This window comes from Miniopterus schreibersii (genome assembly GCF_964146895.1).
Source record: "Miniopterus schreibersii genome assembly, chromosome: 1".
NCBI lineage: Eukaryota > Metazoa > Chordata > Mammalia > Chiroptera > Miniopteridae > Miniopterus > Miniopterus schreibersii.
In genome coordinates, this window is record NC_138101.1 from 88,560,620 (window position 1) to 88,583,179 (window position 22,560).

At 43.2% G+C, this 22,560-nt stretch overlaps 1 pseudogene across 1 annotated transcript; it reads left to right on the forward strand.

Annotated features, from left to right (window-relative positions):
• Positions 1 to 1,161: 1,161 nt before the first annotated feature.
• Positions 1,162 to 3,299, forward strand: LOC308567427 (transforming acidic coiled-coil-containing protein 1 pseudogene; annotated as a pseudogene). The gene has a single exon. The product of its transcript is annotated as a transforming acidic coiled-coil-containing protein 1 pseudogene (transcript).
• The last annotated feature ends 19,261 nt before the right edge of the window (positions 3,300 to 22,560 follow it).

The window sequence follows — 22,560 nt, forward strand, 5'->3', positions numbered from 1 at the left end:
CCGCGGCCACAAGGTTCAAGCAGAGCCTTGGGCAGTTGAGGGCTGAGAATCTCCAGGCCCAGAATCACGGTAACCAAGCAACGCCGCTGACATCACTGCGCATGCGCACAGAGACCTACGGCCCAGGGTGCTCCAGCCCACGTGGGCCGCTCAAGCGTCGCAAATCTCAGAGATTGCCTGTGGGCGGGTTTGGGGTTCTCTTCAAACATCCCTGGGAGTTAGCTGTTTCCTGAGGCTTGCAAAAGTTATTCACCGCAGTGAAACAGCAGTCTTTGCTTAACTTGCTTCTGCTGGGCACTCGCTCAGGACAGGAGGTCGGTTTTTGTGGAAGCCTCCAGGGTAACCCCCATGGTGCTTTCTGCCATCGCCTTGTCCTGGATGGCTTCTGGTGGGCTGGAGGGCAGAGCTGACCCTGAGGGTGCAGTTACACAGCCATACACTGCTTCTGTTCCAAGAGGTGCCGAGATATCCGTGCAATTCTTGGTTTCTATTGAAAATGGCCTCACTGCTGAAATCTTGCTAATATCACGTTCAGGTTCTTCTTTGAAATCCCTGACTGAGTAAAACTCAACAGGCTGCTGTGAAACCTCATTTTCTGAGGGTCTAGAACAAGTCTCAGATGAGCATTTTTCAACCACTTCTGCTATCAGCTGTTCATCAACTTCTTGTGAGTCTTGGGTTTTGGCCCCAGGTCCTGCTAATCCTAGTGATTCCTTGAGAGGTGATCTGATCGGTGTTTCAACTTCAGGGGTCTCAAAATTACCTTCAGAATCTGAGCTGAAACTCAAGGATTTGGTCTCGGCTTGCGAGTCCTCCTGGGGTCGCCCTCAGGACCTCCAGCCTCCTTGTCTCTGGCGCCCCCGCCACACACCCGGACCGCGCCCACTTCACCCATTGGGGGGGGATCTGCCAAGGGCTGAACGACGTGAGCGCGGTCCTCCAGCTCCAGCTCCAGCTCCTACGAGTAGGGGAAGGGGGAAAGCCTTTGTTCCCTTTCAAAATGGAGGGACCCGTTGACCGTGCCCTTCAGCATTTCCAGCGGAGGCGCCGATGTGGTTAAGCGAGCGCCGTGGGGGCGGGTGGGAGCGCTTCTTCCTAGTCCTGCTTCCCCAATGGGGCGGCCGCGGAGCCCTGCCGGGCAGGCGACCCCCCCCCCCCAAGATGCCTCTCCTGAGGTCTCCTCAGGGCCCCGGCCTGCAGCGCCCAGCAGCTCGGGGCTCGGGGGCTCGGGGGTCCCAGGTCCCCCTTCCCCTAGAGACTCTTTTAAAGGGGAGTTTTCTGGAGGAGGAGACCTTGGGCAGCCTGAAGTTTCACACCACCACAGCCCTGGTCTTAAACAAGCCCAAGCCTGTCTCTCTGAGGAAGAAAACAGTAGGCGAGTTCTCAGAAACTTCCATGGAGGGCCTGCCTCTCCCCCAGCCATCCTACCCTGATGAAATGGATGGGAACACAAATCCTTTGCTAGGAGATGCCAGGACCCAGAAATCTGTCCCCGACTTTAAGGAAGCATCAAGCAGCACTCCTAGTAAGTGACACCAATGGTTCTGGGGTTGAGCTGCTGGAGGAGTCAAGGAGCTCACCCCTGGAGCTCGAGTTTGATTTCACAGAAGATGTGGAAAATGTAGAGTTCAGGAAAGGCCTTCCAAGAAAACTTGGCAGGACACTGGGTAACAAACTGCCTCCCAAGGTACAGAAAGATGGTGCCAGTAAGCCAGTATGTGCCAAAGGTACAGAACCTCCTCTGGACCCAGCTGCAGACAGTGCTTCTCTCTCTCAAGCGTCTTCTAAGCAGGATCCCAGTCAGTGGGATAACCCCAGCTTCAGCCCCCTTGGGGGCCAGTCCACACTGCAGGACTCCCCTCCCCTCTCCCCTAAGGGCACCTACCACTTTGATGAATCCACGGATCCCTTTAAACCAACTACAGCTTTAACAAACAGTGACTTTTGTTCTCCTGCTGGTAATCATGTTAATGAAATCTTAGAATCACCCAAGAAGGCAAAGTTGTGTTTAATAACGAGTGGCTGTAAAGTGAAGAAATATGAAACGCAGTCCCTTGCTTTGGATGGGTGTCGTCAGGATGAAGGAGCAGTGATTTCCCAGATTTCAGACATTTCTAACAGGGATGGCCATGCTACCGATGAGGAGAAACTGGCATCCACTTCATCTGTTCAGAAATCATCCAATCATCCTGGGCCGAGGTGAAAAACATAGAAAAAGAGACATGCCAGAAGATGGAGAAAGATGGATCTGCTGTGCCTGAAATGCTGGAATCCCCTGTAGAGAAGGCCCCCATGGCCGTGGCCTGTGGAGGAGAGAGCCCCCTGGATGGCATCTGCCTCAGTGAATCAGATTAGACAGCCATGCTCACCCTGATAAGAGAAGAGATAATCACTAAAGAGATTGAAGCAAATGAATTGAAGAAAAAATATGAAGAAACTCGGCAAGAAGTCTTGGAGATGAGGAAAATTGTAGCTGAATATGAAAAGACCATTGCCCAAATGATTGAAGATGAACAAAGGGCAAGTATGACATCTCAGAAAAGCTTCCAGCAACTGACCATGGAGAAGGAGCAGGCCTTGGCTGACCTTAATTCTGTGGAAAGGTCCCTTTCTGATCTCTTCAGGAGATATGAGAACCTGAAAGGTGTTCTGGAGGGGTTCAAGAAGAATGAAGAAGCCTTGAAAAAATGTGCTCAGGATTACTTAGCCAGAGTTAAACAAGAGGAACAGAGATATCAGGCTCTGAAAATCCATGCAAAAGAAAACTAGACAAAGCCAATGAAGAGATTGCTCAGGTTCGAACAAAAGCAAAGGCTGAAAGTGCAGCTCTCATGCAGGACTCCGCAAAGAGCAGATGAAAGTGGAGTCCCTGGAAAGGGCCCTTCAGCAGAAGAACCAAGAAATTGAAGAACTGATGAAAATCTGTGATGAGCTGATTGCAAAGCAGGGAAAGACTGACTGAGTTTCCCCTGTTAGCTCCCTGGATCTGCATTTGGCTGCTTCTCTCGTGACCACAATTATATTGCCTTATCCAGGAATTGTTGCCCCTTTGCAGAGAAAAACACTTCGAAAAAGCACATGCCTACTGGTTCCTGTCCCGCTTTGCTGCCGATGCACAGCCCCGGAAGAAACCCTGGAGTGCCACACAGTCACCAAAGGAGTGGCAGCAGGCCATCCTCGAGCCCTTCATCACCTGATGGTCCAGTTAGACAGGCTGCTAAGTTGGGTTTGTGATTTCTCTGTCTGTAATTCATTTTAAAGTCAGCTTTACTTTTCCAGGTGTGTTAAATTTGTGATTTTGTGGCTACTGTCTGATTTTTTGTGTGACCTGTTTATCTTTTAAATTTAATTTTCAGTATTAATGGTTTTATTTGAGGTGGTAATTTGGTTTTTGTTACTTCTAATTTGTGAACAAGAAGGGACTCTGACTACTCATTTGTACACATGCACATATATTTACACATGCTGCTCTTTTTCCCCTGAAGCATAGTCAGGTAAGAACTCTACAGAAGAACCGCTTTCCATAAATGTAAAAGCCTATTTTGAAAGTCCTGGCTCAGAATGCCAATTTGAGAATTTGTGACCACCCCTGACTCCTGCCTATCATGACTCATGACCCCGGCTCAGGTGTCACGTCCAGGGAAGACTTCGCCATCATCTTTTTTTTTTTTTTAAATATATCTTTATTGATTTCAGAGAGAGGAGAAGAGGGGGAGAGAGAGGGATAGAAACATCAATGATGAGAGTCACTGATCGGCTGCAGCCCACAACCTGGGCATGTGCCCTGACCAGGAATTGAACCCTGATCTCCTGGATCCTAGGTCGATGCTCAACCGCTGAGCCATGCCCGGCCAGGCCTCGCCATCATCTTTGTTGCCCTGGTATTTGGATGCTCCTCAGCCTTGATGAGTGTGAGTGTGACCCCTTTGGGGTTAGTTGGCAGGCTGGTGGTGACTGCCCCCTGCAGGCACAGCAGAGTGGGGCTCCCTCGGAGCTGGGGTGTGACTATCCTAGAGCCACTTTGTCTCCTCTGCTTCACTTGTTGCTACAGAACCAACATTTCCTATTTATTGTCTATTTGAAATATGTGAAGAAAATCTACTTGTAAAAGGTTTAGATGAACTTATATAATTAAAAGGTCTGTAACCCCATCAGCAATTATAAGGTGAAGAAACAGTTGGTTTTGCACAAGTGTGATGCCTTGTTTTTCAGATTTTTTCTTTAAGGCAAAAAAAGTCCTTTCAAACTAAAGATAATTTTTAACAAAATGGGCAGTAAAAAATCATGTGAAGCACTCTGAAAATCAGCACGTTTTGAATATTTTTAAAGAAAAGACATTTCACTAGAGGAGGGGAGTAAAGGGAGCAGATCCACACTCTGAGAACCCAATTCCTCAAGCTCTCATTCAGTGTGGTGGGGCTGTTAACCCCCAAATGGAAAATTGCCATGTAGCCAGTGAATTCCCCAGCATTTCGTAGGCAAAACCAAATCCCTGCAAGTGTTTTAAAGCAGCCTTGTCTTAATCTTAGCACCCTGAAGGTCTTTATGGTGACATGCACTATGTTCAGTACATGTAACTTTTGGTACTTCTCCTGTAGAACTATTGCATGGTCCACCTTCAGCAATGAATTGTGCCTGGTGGAGGACGTCTATAGATCTCTAAACATGAGTTTTTCTTTAGAAGTGTACTATTCACAGGGGTGCAATCTTTAGCCCCAGGGAGGTCAATAATGTCTCTTAAAGCCAGAAGTCACATTTTACCAATATACATTTATCATGATTGGTGCTTAGGCTGTATTTTAAAGCCTGTTGTCTTACCATTTTGTACAAAAAAGAATGACGGAAGTGATCTGTGGTTGGAGAAGTGACTTGACAGTCATTGGGGCCTTGAAAACAGTCACTGGATTAATGTGCGAGCTGTACTGTAGTCTCAGCGGCAGAGGGCTGGTGTCTCCCGGTGGTGCCTCTGATTTCCTCATTCAGTCCTCTCCTACCAGGAAGACGAGCTGTGTATTTTGCAGAAAGAAACGTTGCTAAACCTTTTGCTGCTGTATTTTGGTGACATGTCCATGTTTACTTGTTTTCTGTTGATTATTTTAAGCATGGAAGGCTTTAGTGGTCTCTGAGTCCTGGTCCTCTTTTTAGGATTCTTGTGTAGATAAGAAAAGGTAGCTGTGTGTTAAAACAGGTGACGACAATCCTTCCCTAGCACACTGGTCAAAGAGACCCCTTAAAAACTAGATCCTAGGGCAAGGTTGCTGCACAAGGAATTCGAGAGGGCCCATGTTAAGTAGTAGTTGCCACTGGCCTCTCAGCCATGACTGTTACAAGAATATGTGCTTCCTTCTGATGAAATAGGTGGATATGCTCCAACAAGAGTAAAAATGTAGCTTGTGCAGCTGACAAATCAGGAGAATATACTGGGCAGAACAAAGTATGTTGTTTCTTTTTCCTTTAAAAAGAACAACACCCCTCCCCCCAAAACTCCAAACTTTTAGAACTCAAGAGAGTAAGAATATAGCCTAGAGTGGGCCCCTAGGGCACCAGAGTACTTGTTAGTTAGGCAACAATAAACCCTTACAAAAGTGACAACAGATGAATGGAAGTTGCTGGCCTAGATCATGGTTGGGAACTGTTAGGTGATCTTGCTGAGACTGGATCCAGAGCCATTTCTTAAGTTTTTGGCTTGGCCAAAGTGTAGATAGGTAGTCTTTATCTTAAAGTATTTTAGTTGGAGACTGAGCATTTTGTCACTTGGTTGGCTGGTCAGTTACCATCAGACCTCCTGAGATTCACTCTATTGGGAGAAGCTCCTGAAGGCCTGCCCAAACCTTTGGTTGTGTAAAATTGTTCTGGAAATATTGAAATGCCCAGTTTTCTTACGTGTTTTTTAGCTTCTTCAAACCTAGCCCAAATTAGGGAGTGTAGAAACACATGCTCGTGCAAAGCTCTGAGGATCTGACTGCCTTCCAGAATGATATGGAATCTAAGGGAAGATTTATGTTTGGTTTTGGGGGATCACTCAGGTTATATTTTCTTTCCATCCAGTTACCCTTTCCACCTGCCCCACACTTTGTGCAACTCTTACACCAATACTTAGATCTTCATTGGACAGCCCCAAGTTAGTGCTGTTTGTGAAAAGGAGGAGTAAACTGCCCAGGTGTTCCTGGGCTGTCCGAAAGCAGCCAGAGGGAAGCGTTTGCTTTAAAGAAAGATAACCGGGGCTTGCTGTTGGCTCTACAGCTCAAAATAGAATTTTTAAAGAGCAAGGCTGGTAATCTTGTGTACACTAGCTGGAAATGATTCACACATCTTTTTCTAGTGGTATAAAAGCTCTAAAGCTCTCTCTTTATTCCCTTTTGTTTTTTCACTATAATTAGTAGCCATCTCACTGAACTGTACATGACTGTTGTCTTTCATTTTGGTTTTGTGACCACACAAGCTTATTCTCGGACTTGGTTCCTTACTTTAAGCTCTTGTTGGAAAGAGAGAATCTAGGTGTTGAAAGATTAAATGATTCAGGCAAAGAATTTTGAAGTAAAAATGTATATATTCTGAAGAATTTTAAAGATAACAGATTATTATTTGCTTATTAGAGAACAACTATAATCTGGGAATCCCAGAATGTCAGGCAAAAAGTCTAAGAAGTTGTCGTATTCAAAGACTTTTATAGAAATATTTTGAGGAGACTTCTGTCCAAAAAGGTTTGACTAGCCTCCAGATTCCAGTGATTTTTGAAAAGCTTATCACTCAAGTTTAGCACTCAAACCTTGAGTCTCCCATAGAGTAAAGCTAAAGAAATTGGAGAAACATCTGTAAGGTTCTCCTCTGGGAGACAATATAAACAGCAGCATTTCCAGGGAAGACCCTCCCTAGTGCCCAGAGCTAGCATTCTGGAGACTAAAGATTGCACTTTTTGTAGTTCTTTGTCCAAATGCAATCCCATTTCTGTGCCTCTTAGCATGCAGTTAGATTTGGACAAACAAGATTCTTAAGGAATGACTTTATTAACTATAATATGGTTCCAGCTATTAATATATATATATATATATATATATTTGGTTATAGTTCTAACATAGAGATGTTGCGTGCGATGCTGAGAGTCTTAACTCATTTGGAGGAGGCCAGGTGTGGAGCTGAGGTGTGGCTTGAACCTTCCTTGTATCGATTCTTTAGAACTCTACAGATTCCACTTTCTCCCTCTCTGCCTTTTAGTGGTATATGAAATATACTCCAAAAAGGATTTCTCAGTCACATGGATAACCAATATTCTATATAAATAATTCCCAAGCAGACCTATAAAAATTGGAACTCAGAAACCACCCCCAGTCCAGATACAGGACAGTCTGTCACCACACCCATAGCCTCAGCCCTGGTCCTTCTTACCCAATGGGACGGGACCCAGGCATTTAAATCTCAGAGGTAGCAGTAAACTTTTCAGTGTTGCTGTTAGCAACTGTGTTTGCCAGTAGATACCCATTTGTACTAATGTGCCAACAAGTAAATGTTAATTGCACATCTGCTTCCACTGTGTCCCCATGGGTGCCATGAAGGATGTGAGGAGCCTCATCTGGAGGAGCGAACCCAGCATTGACCACTGCTATCAGGATTGTGTTGTGTGGAATAATCATCTACATAAATTTTATATGCACAGTAATTTCCCTATTATGTGTCAGGTAAATATTTGTAAAAGTTATACTCACACAAATGAAATTATTATAATGATTACTAATATATTTTTTCCATGTTTCATTGCCTGAATAAAAACTGTTTACCGCTGTTAAAAATAAAATAAAATAAAATAGTCTCTAAATCTCCTTGTGCCTCAATTTATTTCTCTTCCACATTTCTCTGGACTGCAGCCAACCTCCAGTTGATCTATTCTCCAGGGAATTTGGCAGATGCAACAACAGAAGGATGCTTTCATAGTTTCAAAGATTGTGGCAATATGTGTCCCCGCATGTGCAAATTTATGGGAAACCAGTGCACCTTGACCTAATGAAATGAAAGCAATTTTCCATATGCCTCTTAATCTTCTCCCTTGGGCCCACCTCTTACATTTACATTTTATTTCCCTTGTCAACATAAGAAACATTCAAACCTATAGAGAATTTTTGTGAGTTTATTGCAGGCAAACTGTCAACAATTGTCAGGAAGCAAAATCTCAAAGGATTGTGATAATGCTCCAGAGAATGGCAGGTTTTGCTCCTTATTTTATACATTACAATCAAAAGAGAAGATGTGGGTGGGTTACAAGAAATCCCCTGGTGATAGATTAGGGAGGTGGGAGAAGGCAAAGTGGGGAAACCTCTGGGGTTGGATGAAAAGTAAAATGATAGACACATACACCTTTTACATCTGTGGGTACAGGATAGTTATCAATCAACAATTAACATGATGACAACATGATTAACATGAGAGGATTTGTGGTCTCTGCCCTGGTGCATTGGCTGTGCCCTGAGGGGTCTGGAACAGGGGAGTTACCTTGACCTCCCAAAGCTATGCTCTGATAGATGCAAAAGACGACAGGCTCAGTTAAGGTAAAGGTTGACTTTTGTCAGGGAAGGTTCTAGCCTAGGACATGACTACCTGCCATAAACTACTTTTAGTTTATATGTTTTAATTTCAGACCATCCTTTGTGGTTACTTTAGGTCTCTGAGTTTGCAAGGCCACCATACAGGCCTTCCTTGAGTTTGTCAGGTTAGCGTATGGCCCCTTTTCGTCCACACCCCCAAATAAATCTTTAATCAATCCAAGATTTGTTTTGGAGCAGCACAGTACCATTTAAGAACTTTTTTTTTTTTTTTTTTTTAAAAAAAGGCTATTCACATGCCACAAACCACCTTTTCTCACCTAGTTTGAAGTCACTTTACTGTGTGTTAAATTCTCAGGTTATGTTTTTTGTTTTGGGGTTTTCTGTTCTCACCCATTGAATGGTCTGCTTCTTATTGCATCGATGATACCATTGTAATAAACCCAGTTATAAATACCTGGACAGGAGCAAAGGCAAGGCCAAATTTTATAGGCATGTCATTTGTGCAGCTTTGCCAGGAAGCTGCAAATTCACACTCCCCAGGTCTATTTTCCCCAGGGAAGGGGCTGGACAGGGGAATAGACGAATGCCCAGTAAAGCCCGGGTGAAATAGGGAAGGTACTTGTCCATCAGTCACATCTGGGAACAGGTCATTGGCTAGAGTAGGTGTGGCCACTGCAAGCTTGGGAAGATTTGAGATACTTAAACTCCTAAACAAAGGAGTTCTCTCTCTTGCTCAGTCTCTGTTCCTGGCCTATGGGACTTCTATGCTCCTGCTTTTGCCTACATGAGGACCCCACACACAATGGACTAATGGACTGCAACTAGCCTAATGGGACCCATGGGACTCAGCTCCACCATGGCAGGGAAACACTGGATGCTGGCTTTGCTTCTAGCTCTGCTGAATCCCCGGCTGCACATTTTACAGAACTAGATCATGGGAATGGGACTTTGCAAACCCAGGGATGTAAATAACTAATCCTTCTATGAGAGCCTCAGAAATTTCTTTTTCTTGAGATATTGTAAGGCCCCAACACCAAGCACCCAGTAGGGAAGGAGATACCCCACTTCCACCAATAACACTGTGTGGTTACTTTAGGTCTCTTGAGTTTGCAAGGCCTGCCATGCACCTCCTCTGAGCTTGTCAGGTTTAGCATGTGGCCACTTTTTCGTTCACACTTGACCTGTTAAATATTTTTTTATTGTCTATTCTCTCCCAACTAGAATGTACCATCCATGAAAAAAATAATTTTCTTCACTATTTATTTTCATTGTTCTTAGAAGACTAGGTGCTCAATAGTTTCTCATTAAATAAATAACTGAATTATCTGAAATTACCTAATTTATAAGTCTAATTTATATCTTTATGTCTCCACCACCTCCCCATATAGAAATGTTGTAGGCAGAGGGAACAGCACCAGGTGTCTGACTGTTGGCATCAGACCAAACCTGGTTCAGCAAACTCAGTTCTTAGGTTCTGGCTAAGAAAGAATTCAGCTACAAGATCCAAACTGTAAGAGAACATTTATTTGGTAAGTCACAGAGGTAGAAGTAATTCCTAGAAGAAATGGGCTTAGAAAACAAGTTGTAGAGGTAAAGGAAGGAGGCATTGGAGCTTGGGTGTGAGGACGTTAATAGTAAGAGCCTAGGATGAGGAGGAGGAAAAGGGAAAGGTGTGGGAGTGCGCCCAGGAGGGAGAGTGCACTGGGTCCTCACCCTAAGGGTTTTAAGGGTGGAGATTTTAAGGGAGGCCCCAGATCTCAATAAAATATTCAGCAATTTTTCAGGTGTGTCCTTTCAGGGTCTAAGTCTCCACTGATTGATTGGTTGGCACCAGGGCAGTGGGGTCATTATCCAGTGCAGCTTGGGCCTGAGGTCTGCCATGGATGGGGTCAATGGTCTGATTTTGTTGCTTTTCTGGGTCTGGAGCTGAAATACAACTGAGGCCTAGATGTTATCTCTAGGGAGGAAAGGGCAAGGGGTCCAAACTGCAGGACCATCAATTTGCTAGGGGAGGAAAGGTCCCCTGAGGGGAGGCCCCACCCTATAATTGTCCCTGGCTAGGCACCTTGGTGAGCTTTCCACCTTGGTGACCTCCTGTACCTGGCCCATTGTCCTTGGTCTGCTCATGTCTGTCTAACTGCATGCCACAGAAACACTTGAAGACAGCTGTATAGGGAAAGAGGAGGGTCATCCAACCCTACTTACAAATGGTAACTTATTTTAAGGTGTGTATTTTCGGATCTCCCCACTTTCTCTCAGGAGACTCCTGTCCTGAAGGTCTAGGTCCTTTCAGGGTCTAGGTCTCTGAAGGTCATGGGGTTATTTCCAGCCAGTCCTTGGCTGTTACAAATAGATAGTGGCGGAGCATATGCATTACTCCTTTTCATCACAGAATCTTTGTCATACATTCTTAGAAGTGTAATCTCTGGGTCAAAGAGTAATTGCATATGTAAACTAAACAGTTATTGCCTAATGCCACCCCATCCCACCCCCAAGACTCACACCATTACCATTTTGGATTTCCACCAACAAGGTGTGAGAAGCCACAGCTGCACCCGCCACCTGAGTGTGGTTGAGCTTTGGGTGTGGGAAGGTCACCAGTGGGATTGGATCCTTAAGAAATGGCCTAGGCTGAGGGCGCGGTCCCCACCCCTGCTTCCATGCCTCCTCCCACCCCTGATTCTCCCCCAAGCAGCTGAACTCAGAATAAACTCCCCCGCTGGGTGCCCTGCAGGCGGGGATGTGCCGGCTGGGAAGAGGACCTTGCACCTGGGGCTGGAAAGAGGAAGCACAGCAGGGGATGAAGCAAACACTTAGGAAGACACTTTTTGAAAGAAATGGGGTTCTCGGGCCTTTGTGGAACCGTCTCCTGGCCCCAAGCCCCTTAGCCACTAATATATTGAGGTGACAAAGAAGGGTCAGTTCACCAGGGAACGGTCCTGAGAGAAGGGGGTGCTCGGCGCCAAGCAAGGGAAGGATGAGACAGGAAAGCATGACTTTTCCCAGATTCTAAAAACAAACAACAAAAACACCTCTTTCTTCAAGGTTGTCAAGGTTGTAGTGTAGAGGAGGCACGTAAGGGGAAATGAGGCACAAGTCCGAGGAGTGGGGCAGATCAGCCCCGATTTTTCGCAGCCCCCCACCTGCATTTCTCAGTGTGTGTCTCCTACAGGCGCCCCGCCTGCACCTCGATGCAAAGCGGCGGGAGGCGAGCGCCCCGTCTGCGCGCCGCGGGGGGAGGGCGGCTGATGCCACTGCCTCCCGGAGGCAGCCCGGCGGGGGACCTGAGCCCGGTGCAGCCTGAGCGCAGCTGCGCCTCTGCCCCGAGGCCGCCCGCGCCCCCCCCCGTGCGCCCCTCGAGTCCCTGCAGAGCCCTCAAGGTAAGCGGTGCCGCCGCCCGGGAGCGCTGGGAGCTGCAGCCGGGACCCTCGGGGCTGTCCCTGCACCGTGGGTCAGGCCGTGGGGGTCCCAGGCGGGGCTCCGGTTCCCGAGGAACGCCAGCCCCCCACCCCGGCCTGGACCCCGCTCCCCAGGGTCCCCACTGCCTATCTCTGCAGTCGACCCAGCTGGGGGGGGGGCGGAGGTTAGGGCTTCGACTTTTCTTCCCCGAGCTCGGTTTCATCAGATTTGACTGATTTCCTGCCCAGAAAATTGCTGCAAAGTCCCCCGAGGAACCGGTACGAACGCCGTCTGTCCTCCAGGGCCCGGAGCCTGCCCCAGTGGGTGGGATTCCCGCGCATTTCGGGGCATGTAGATTAAATGCAGGTGAGGATTCGAATTTCCTTCCTTTAAAACTTTCAGACAGCTGTTTCTTCTTTTTAAAAATAACTTTTCCTCCGAAATTGTCCTTTTCATTTTAAGGTAAGATAGAGGAAAAATTTGGACACCAGGCAGAGGTTTTATCATTTGTCTTGGAAATTAGTGTCCTGAGTGTGGTTTTATAGCATGAAGGAAATAAGCAGGGGGCCTTATACCCTGGAGGACTCAGGCAGGGGTCCGGCTGAAAACTTTGCCCAGTGTACCTTTTACTCTCCTTCTGGGGAGGTACTTCTTATTCATCCCATGTGAAAGGCCAACTGTGCTGTTTCCTAGCCATTCACAGCAAAGCGGTTCAAAAAGAACATTTAATGTGACCATTAGAGAAAGAGAAATGGAGCAACAGGAGAGTAACGTACAGGGAAAAGGCACATGAGTTTTATTACTCCCCAGGATATTGTTTCTGGTGGTATAATGTGGTTTAAACAAAGGCAAGGATACTAGGCTACTACTAATTTTAAATCCTAGGCCTTTGAAAATTTCAGAAAGAGAGCCTTTGTCCCCTTGCATAACCCCCAGTGGCAGTTTCCCTCTGGCCTCACTGAAGTACTGGAATGGCACGTGGGCAGTCTTAACAGTAATGCTGGCTGGCAAAATTAGCAGAGGTTCTACTAAGAAATCTGTCATGTTTTCCAGATGGTGTTTCCTGTCTGCTTAACGTGTGGTGAAAGGCCAAGGAATTTCATGTCGTCTTCAGACTATCAGTACTTAATTTTCACGATATAATGAATATTTGTGTCTTTTCTGGGTATTTGGGAGACTTGGGTTCATGTCTGCCTTTAACTAGAACAAGGGTGACCTTGATTAAGTTGTTCTAACCTCTCTGGAGCTGATACGACTTACCAGTAAAGAGATTATTGTACTACAGAATGTCTGTCATTAAAGTAGCGATTAGGCAATTATTATAACTCTTTGAATTTGTCCTGTCTGGAATGCTGACAAAGTTAGAATTGCTGATCACTAACCAAAAAGAATGGAGAAAATGATAATGATAACAGATTTTGTTAGATTCTGATATATCAACACTTTTGAAGCCTTTTGTTTCTCTAAACAATCAATTTCTGGCCTACAGATGGTGAATTCCCATTCTATTGAAAGACTGAATTGATGTGCCCATTTGGGCCTGTCAATAATAGATTTCAAAATTCTTCAATTGTTATTTCTCAAGAAATATAACTTTGTAATATGGATTGCTTTACAATTTGGTTACTTTAAATCTTAAACACAGTACTTACTAAGTGATGGTAGTGTCCATTAAATTTTTTTGTGCCCAGCCGGGAGTGGCTCAGCGGTTAGCATGGACCTAGGATCCAGGACATCAAGGTTCGATTCCCAGTCAGGGCACATGCCTGGGTTCCGGGCTCGATCCCCATTCAGGGGCGTGCAAGAGGCAGCCGATCAATGACTCATCATTGATGTTTCTATCTCTCCCTTCCTCTCTCTGAAATCAATAAAGATATATTTAAAAGAAATAAATCAAATAAATAAATAATTTTTTTGCATTTTTATATCCTAAGAATATATACTACTCACTTTTTTTGGCCTTTTTTTACTTATAAATAAAATTTCCTAGTTATTTCATATTATTCTTCCAATGAGCTTTTTATAAAATTCATTGCTAAAAATGACTGTTTAATATGCCACTTTGAATTTTTTTAAACAATCCTACTTTCAAAAAGCATTATTATTTTCATTTACTTCTAATCCTCCTCATCCTTATTTTAATTATTTTTATACCTTGCACCTTTTAGTGATTCCACAAATCTTATAATAAATTAAGTTTTAATTTTTATACTCTGCCACACCAAAATCAATTTTATAGAACCTCATGAGTTTATTTTATAGGCAATAGTAAAATGATCTTAGTAATTCTCACCTCAAGATAGATCAGTTCTTATTTACATAATTAATATTTTAGTGGGAAAATATATACATATTTCATATTAATCCTGTCATCCTAACTGGCAAATAACTTAAAGTTTAAGCATGTCTTATAAATTTGAGTACATAATACATGCCAGGATTTAAGGCATTGGTATACTGGTTGTATAGTAATGTTTATATGTATTAGAGTTATAATTATTATGAGAAACATGACTTTTAGAGGAAACTGCTATGTATTTGGAGAAGTAACCATTAGATTTCTCTTGAGAAGAGAGAATAGCGGCACTAAGGTATGGCATTTAATGACCTATAAACAGTTTAAAGAGCTAGATTTTACATGACATGTGATAAGTCGGGGCCTGAGGACAGCTTCTAGGGACTAGAGGATGTGACCCGCCACCACCACTGCCTAGCCAAATTCCTGGCACCATAGTTAGGACTCCAAAGTGTTGGCTAAATGTACAGATACTGTGCCAGTTCCACCTCTGAGTTGTACCATCAAATGTCACAAGCGCAGCTGGCCCTGTTGGTATCAACCCTGAGGCACGAGCAGGCAGAGATGTCACCCCACTCCAAAGCACCACACCTTCTCAGTACGTATTCTGAAGCTTGAATTCATGACTCAGTTTCCAAACATTTCATGAACATTAACTATGCACTTGAGTCATTAAGACTCTCATAAAAGCTGTTTTCTTTCTTCTTTGTCAACTCAGTCAAATGGTAATAGTAAATAATTGTAATTTATAATCTATTGGGAGCCGGTGAAGTGTCTGGACATGGTCCATGCCACGTGAGGGCCTGGAGTCAGGGACTCGACCCTCCCCACAATGACCCTAGATATTGAAAGCCCGCGGAGCCTGAGGCTCTGGAGCCAAGGACTCAGTCCTCCCCAAAAGTTCCCATTAGAAGCCGAGATAAAGATAGTTACCAAGGTCTGAGCTCCTGCAGGAGGCAAGTGTTTACTCTGAAAGAGCGTTCATGCGGCCTTGAAGGAACTACTCTGTATCTCCCCCACCTCATTATTAATTGTTTGTGACTCACTATATAATAAAGGCTTTGAAGCCATTGGTGCTGCACCTCATTGGAGGGCAGCCCTCCTGATCCCATGACTGTGGTTTTTCTTTCATTCCCACCGCTGGACCTCAGGTTTTTTCGTCTTTCAGGCTGGTTCCTGACAATAATCTGTACCAGACCCTGTGCTAACTAATTTAGATGTGTCATTTCATTAATCATGAGGATGTCCTGGCTTATACTATTATTATCACTTTTTCATCATTGAAGAAATGAAAGCACAGAGAGGTTAGGAGGATTACACAGAGTCAGAAGCACAGGTGACCTTTGAACCGAGCCAGTCTGGTACCAGCTCTTGAGGTGCTATACCAAGCGCAAGGGCTTAAATGGTGAAGAAACATGGGACCTTTCCTTGGGGTCATGAAAGGGAAGATTAAAGGAAGGTAACCAAGGAAGAACTTGCCTTGTTAGTTCTTTTTTTTTTTTAATCCTCTCCGAGGATATGTTTTCATTGATTTCAGAGAGAGAGAGAAACATCAATCAGTTGTCGCCTCTGTGCACCCTGACTGGGGACAGAACCTGCAACCTGGATATGTGCCCTGACTGGGAATAGAACCAGAGACCTTTCCTTGCACCAGTCTGCTCTCCAACCAACCGGCCAGGGCACCTTGTTAGTTCCTTAGTTTAGTTAGGTTCTTCTTAGTAGGAAGGCAAGATAGTATAATCAGTTGTGAAGTTATTATCTTTTTATGTGTCTTCTGAAAAAATAATCTTTGGCAGCAATCTTGTGTTTTCATTTTCATCTTTATTGTATTCTAATCCCTATAGATAGCTTGCAAGGTTGGTAAAATCAGTGAAGCAGTGGGTATAATTTTTTTTCTAATTCTACTGGGGATCTTTCTGATTTGATTTCATATCCCAGACTCATCAGTGACATGGCTGTGCGAAGGGAGGGAGGGTAAATGCTCAATCCCACAGCAATTGTGTCCACAAACTGACTAGAAGACTTTATGTCCAGAGAGTGATAGCAAACTGAAGAGAAAAGAAAGACTGGTAGTAGAGCAAGTAAACACTAGACTAGATTTATTTTGTTCCTTTTATATTATGAAATAGTTCATACATATTAAATATGATGTGGGGGTTTTTTTATCCTTACTTGAAGATATTTTTCTCTCATTGCTTTTACAGAGAGAGTAAGGGAGAGAGAGAGAGAGAGAGAGAGAGAGAAACATGGATGAGAGAGAGTCACATCGATTGGTTGCCTCTTGCACATGCCCAGACCAGGGCCAGGGATCAAGCCTACAACCAAGGTATGTGCCCTTGACTGGAATGCAACCCAGGGTCTTTCAGTCCAGGGGCAATACTCCAACCACTGAGCCAAACTGTCCATGGCATGTACATATGATGTATGATATATATAAGTTATAACAAATAATAAAGCCAACATCCAACATCCGTATATCTATCACCCCAGCTTAAGAACGAAAATATTACCAATACATCTTCAGACTTCCTCTAAATAGCATTATCCTTCTTTTTCTAGACACAGTCATTATTCTGAATGGGCTGTTTTTTCAGAAAGCATTCAGAAAGCATGTGCATGGATTTGCAAAGATTTGGAAATTAGAGTACATTGGCACTCAGGAAACTGGAGTTAGAATCTCTACCTACTCTAGACATGATCATAAACACTCTGTTACATAAAGACAACTTCTTTTAACTTAAATAGCATAAAAACAAAGTGGATTATAAATGATTAAAGTTAAGTACCATGGAAATACTTGGAAGTATCTTAATCATTAATGAAGTGACTAAGAGTCATCAGTGGATGACTATAACTTTCAAGTGTAATAAAGAATATCGAATTTAGAAACTGCTAATTTTTCCATAGTACTTAGATTTCTAATTTATGTTTTTATTTTTTAAAATATATCTTTATTGATTTCAGAGAGAGGAAAGGAGAGGGGGAGAGAGAAAGAGAGAAAAATCAATGATGAGTCATTTATCGAGCCCACAACCTGGGCATGTGCCCTGACCATGAATCAAACCCCAGTTGCTTGGATCCTAGGTCTACGCTCAACTGCTGAGGCACGCCCGGCCAGGCAGATTTCTACTTTAAGTACAATTTGATCATTCCGAAGATATTTGCCTAGTATTACTATAGGTGCATGGAACATGTTGGTGAACAGAAGGGACAAAGATCTCTGCATTTGTGGAGCTTATATTCTAGTCTGGGGAAACAGACAATACTCAATAACCATAATAAGTAAGTAAACAATATAGATCTTAGTTAGTGAAAAGTGCTATAAAAAAAGACAAAGTTGAGCGAAGTATAGTTACGGTATTATAGAAGTTGGTAAGGTTTGGCCTCATTGAGATTTGAGCAAAGATCTAAGGAGTTAAGAGGCTATCTGAGGGAACAGTGTTCCAAGCAGAGGAAACAGCCAGTGCCAACGCTGTAAGGCAGGGGTGTGCCTGGTGTATTTGGGGGACATGAAGGCCCATGAGGCTAAAGGTAAGTGAGCAGGGAGGGAGTTACAGGAGATGGGGCTGGAGAGGTAAGGGAAAGGGGAAGAGGTGGCAGGTCATATAGGGTCTTGTAGGCCATTTAAAAATCTTTCGCTTTTGCTCTGAGTGAAATTGAGGGCCCCTTGTGGGATTCTGAGGAGAGGTAAACCTGGTCCATCTGACATTTAAAAGGCTCACTTGGACTGCTCACGAATAAACTGGCAGGAGCCAAGATGGGAGCAAGAAGCCCATTAGGAAGCTCTGAGAGTGGGCATGTATTTTGAAGGTAGAACCAACTGCATTTCCTGACAGAGTGGACGTGAGGTGTGAGGCAATGAGGAGTCAGAGCTTTTGGCCCAAACACCCGGAATGATGGAATTGCCATTAACATGGGGAGGCTGGAGGGGAGACGATCAGAAGCTCACTTTTGGATACGGATATGAAGCATCAATGGGTAATAACTCAAGCTGTTAACTCTTTGAGAAGATGCTATTATTATTCTCATGTTACAAAATTATAACCTCAGAACCAGGTTAAACTGGTCCTATCCTTTACTAACGAGATTTGGAACTGAAGTTTAAACCTCGGATGCACCACTTACAAGTAAACACCAGTCACGAGTAAAACTTGTGCACCGCTAACTGCTTCCCACCCCCATGGACCCAAAGGACCCCTGTGAGTAGAGCCTGAACGCTGGGCCCTTTCTGAAGTGAAGGGCCTGTTGTCCAGGGTGATCCTGTGCTGAAGCCCCTTAAATCTTGCCCCTGGACCGGGGAGACAGATTTGAGGCTAACCTCCTGTCTTCTTGCCAGTAGACTCACAAATAAAAGCTCTTTCTTTTCTTAAAAGCCGATGTCATGGTATTGGCTTCTATGCACGTAGGGCAGCAAGCCCTTGCTTGGTAAAAAAAATTAGAAATGACAGTTTAGAGAGTTTAAGAAATTTGCCCAAGATTACACAGTTTAAGAAATGGGACATAAAACCAGATCTTGGGAATCCTAAAGCTTTAACCATTCTTTCAAAAGTTCCTGGAAGGGTTGTAAATAAGAATATAGTCAGCTAATCAGTAATATTCCACCTCCATGGGATTCAAGACAATAAAAATTATTTTTAATAATTTTAATAAGTATTTAACTTTTCTGGGCCTGAGTTTTATAACCTGTAAAATTAAAATGTCACCACATTATAGAATGGTTTTGAGAATTAAATGAGATGCTATAGGTGTCTGACCTATAGTAATTGTTCCATATTTATAACTCCTACTATTCTTATTCTAAAGCAGGTGCTAATACATTTTAATAAGAGATAGCACATATTGAGTTCTAGTGCCAACTATGGTACTATGCTGAGTACTAAGAGGGTTGAGGTATAAATTTTGTCCCTCTCAACATACTTGAGAAGATAAAAAATACATACAAAAAGACAGGTAAACCATAAGGCAGCTTGTGAACTGTCAAATTAGTGATCCTAACGCTGCTGCTACCGGATTTCAGACAAGGGTAGCTCTCTGGGATCCAGCAGTGAGCCCTGAGCTGGCCTTGAGTAGAGGGCAGGACTCATGTGAGTGGAGGAAAAATGGGAGAAACAACAGAGGTGTTACGAATGGTGCGTACAGGGAAGAAAAATAAACCACTTTCACTGTAAGCAAAGGTTTAATGGGAGAAAGATGTTGATGAATTTGGAGTGGTTTGTGCGGGTGGACTGTAGATGAGCTCAGTCTAGCAGATGTTTTCTCTGAGCAGCTGTTCTAGCTAGCTGGGGAGGTGCCAGAAGGGCTTGTATGCATCACAACTACAAGGGCCATGGATCAATCATCTAGCCTCTGCTCCTGGACTAGGAGTGCTGGCTTCCTGTCACCCACTCCTTCACCTCCTGTGTGCCTTTTTCTGATTGACATGGACTTCCCATAATTGATGTTTAAACACTTTAGACCAAGAGTGCTCAGACACCCTATGGACCTGGTCCTAGAAACTGCTAACGTTCCTGTGGGCTACAGTATAGACCCTGGTCACTTTTGGAAAAGGCCTTGGGGCAGTTGCTCCTGGGGGGTTAGTGACAGAGAAGGGTCTTGAATGGCCCTTCACAATTTGACACCACGTTATGAAGGGACAAGAGAATAATTTGTTTTTGGCTGGTAGTTGCTGTAGCAGAACTTCAATCGTGTTACTCAGAAACCTGCTGGGACTGAGCCAGTGGTGCAGGAGGTTCAGATTCTTTACCAAGAGGCAGACAAATGATAGAAATCTGAGAAAAACAATATATTGCTTAGCTAATCAAAATATAAATGTGGGGCATAATTTAAGTACTGTGAAGGTATCACCATAAAAAAAGTGTTTTGCAATTTTCAGTTCAACTTAGTAAAGCTACATGGTAACAGTTATGTGATACATAAAACACATAAAACATAACACACATGTGCTTCTAGAAGTGAATTTCAATCTGGTGATTCAGCTCTTTGGGGTTCTTGAGGTTTGCGGGGTATTTTGTTTTGTTTGTTTTTTTGGTGTCTGTGTGTTTTAAGCCAAGGATTAATTTCCATGCCAGGTTAATCAATAACTTTTCTATGCATCTAAACCAGTTTTGGTGGAGTCAGTTCTTTGCAGGAACAATCATTAATTTACCCCAAATCCATTTGGATTGCTCCTGGATTACAATAGTATAGTACTTGCTGCTACAGTGCCTTTTCTATTTTTATCATAGTGCCTGGCTCACTACTGCTTGCATTTGCACACATGATTCAGTGAGTATATTTTGATTGAATGTGCATTTGGGGGGGCGATCCTTTAGGTCCAAAAAACACTGGTCTCAATAACATCCCTTAAAAAATAATGACTCACACTACACAAAACTAACTCAAAATGGGTCATAGACCTAAATATAAGAGCTAAAATGATAAAACTTTTAGAAGAAAGGATAGGAGTAGATCTTTATGACCTTGGATGAAAGAATAGCTTCTTAGATATGATACCAAATGCCCAATCGAAAAAAGAAAAGATAGATAAATTGTACTACATCCAACTTTAAAACTTTTGTGCTGCAAACATGCCATCAAGAAAGTATAAATTTGGAAACAGCCCTAGCACCCATCAGTAGATGAGTGGATAATAAAGCTTTGGTACATTTACACAATGGAATACTATGCAGCTGTAAAAAAGTAGGATCTCTTACCCTTTGAGACAGCATGGAGGGACCTGGAGAGTATTATGCTAAGTGAAATAAGCCAGTCAGAGAAAGGCAAACATCACATGATCTCACTTATATGTGGAATCTAAAGAACAAAATAAACTAACTAACAAAATAGATCCAGAGATATGTAAGCATGGAACAGACTGAGGAATATCAGAGGGAAGGGAGAAGGGGGATGGTGGGAAGAGATTAACCAAAGAACTTATATGCATATATGCATAGCCCATGGACACAGACAATAGTGCAGTGAAGGCCTGGGGGGGAGGCACCGGTGTGGGGTGGAGGGTGTCAGTGGGGGGAAAGGGGACATCTGTAATACTTTCAACAATAAGGTAATTTTTTAAAAATCCTCACCAGAGGATACTTTTTCCATTGCTTTTTTTTTTTTCAGAGAGAGTAGAGGGGAGAGAGGCAGAGAGACAGAGACACACCGATTGGCTGCCTCCTGCACGCACCCCTACAGAGGCCAGGGATCAAGCCTGCAACCGAGGTACGTGCCAGGGCAACACTCTAACCACTGAGCAACACCGGCTAGGGCGATAAAGATAATTTTTTTTTAAATCAAATCATACTTAAAAAAATATGGTAGCCCATCCCATGTTGTGTGTGTGTGTGTGTGTGTGTGTGTGTGTGTGACAGTTTCTACACTGTGACAAATTCTAAGGCTTTTCAAAGCACCCTCTTAATGGTTTTAAAATTATTGACATTATGTCATTTTATGATTAACTTTTTATTTTAAAATGTTTTTCCTCTAACTTTGACCATCACAATATTGTTTACCAAAGAACCCTATTTTGGCCATTCCTTTTGCAGTGTCCACACCAGTTTCCCTGTGATTGATTGTTGTGTTGGTCTGAATTATTCATATGACCATGGTTATTATCCTATTAACTTAATAACTGTTTGTTAGTCTATTTCTTAAAATTTTCACTGGTCTCAGATGTACTGAACCAAGAGATTTCTTCATCTTACTTTTCCATTGAGTATTATTTGATATTATGTGTAATTCAGAGATGCTTCTGTTTCCTGTTTCATGTTGCACTGAAGCTTTAGCCTCTCCCCTTCCCCCAACCTTTAACCATGTGCTGTGTTGTTCTGTGAACCACTTTCTCTTGATTAGTGCCTTCATTGCATTTGAAAAAATAAAATAAAAACACTGAAGGAATCAGGTAAAATCCAATATTGTCAAATTATTTTCCAGCCATACCGTACTCTAGCTCTCAAGCTACTTCAGTTTCCACAAGTATTTGTGATCGTCTGAATGCTGCACAACATATTTCATGCTGCGTGTGGTCCCTAGCATCAACAGATTTTTTTAAAATTTTCTCTTCTTTTGTATCTGTAGTTGTAATGTGTGAGCTTACTTTTTTCCTCGAAAAGCATGAGTTTTAAAAAATCTTTATTTTTATTTATTTATATATATTTTTCAGGAATAGTTTATATTTCCAAAGTATTTAGGAATTCTTTAATTAGAAAAATAAAGGCAATGGGATTATCTATCAGGTTCTAAAAGTACCCACGAATTATAAATCACTCACATCCCCCTCTTAAAAAACAAAAAACAAAACAAAACCTTAAATCATACCACTATTAAGCTTTCTTACAGCAAGGAAGAAAA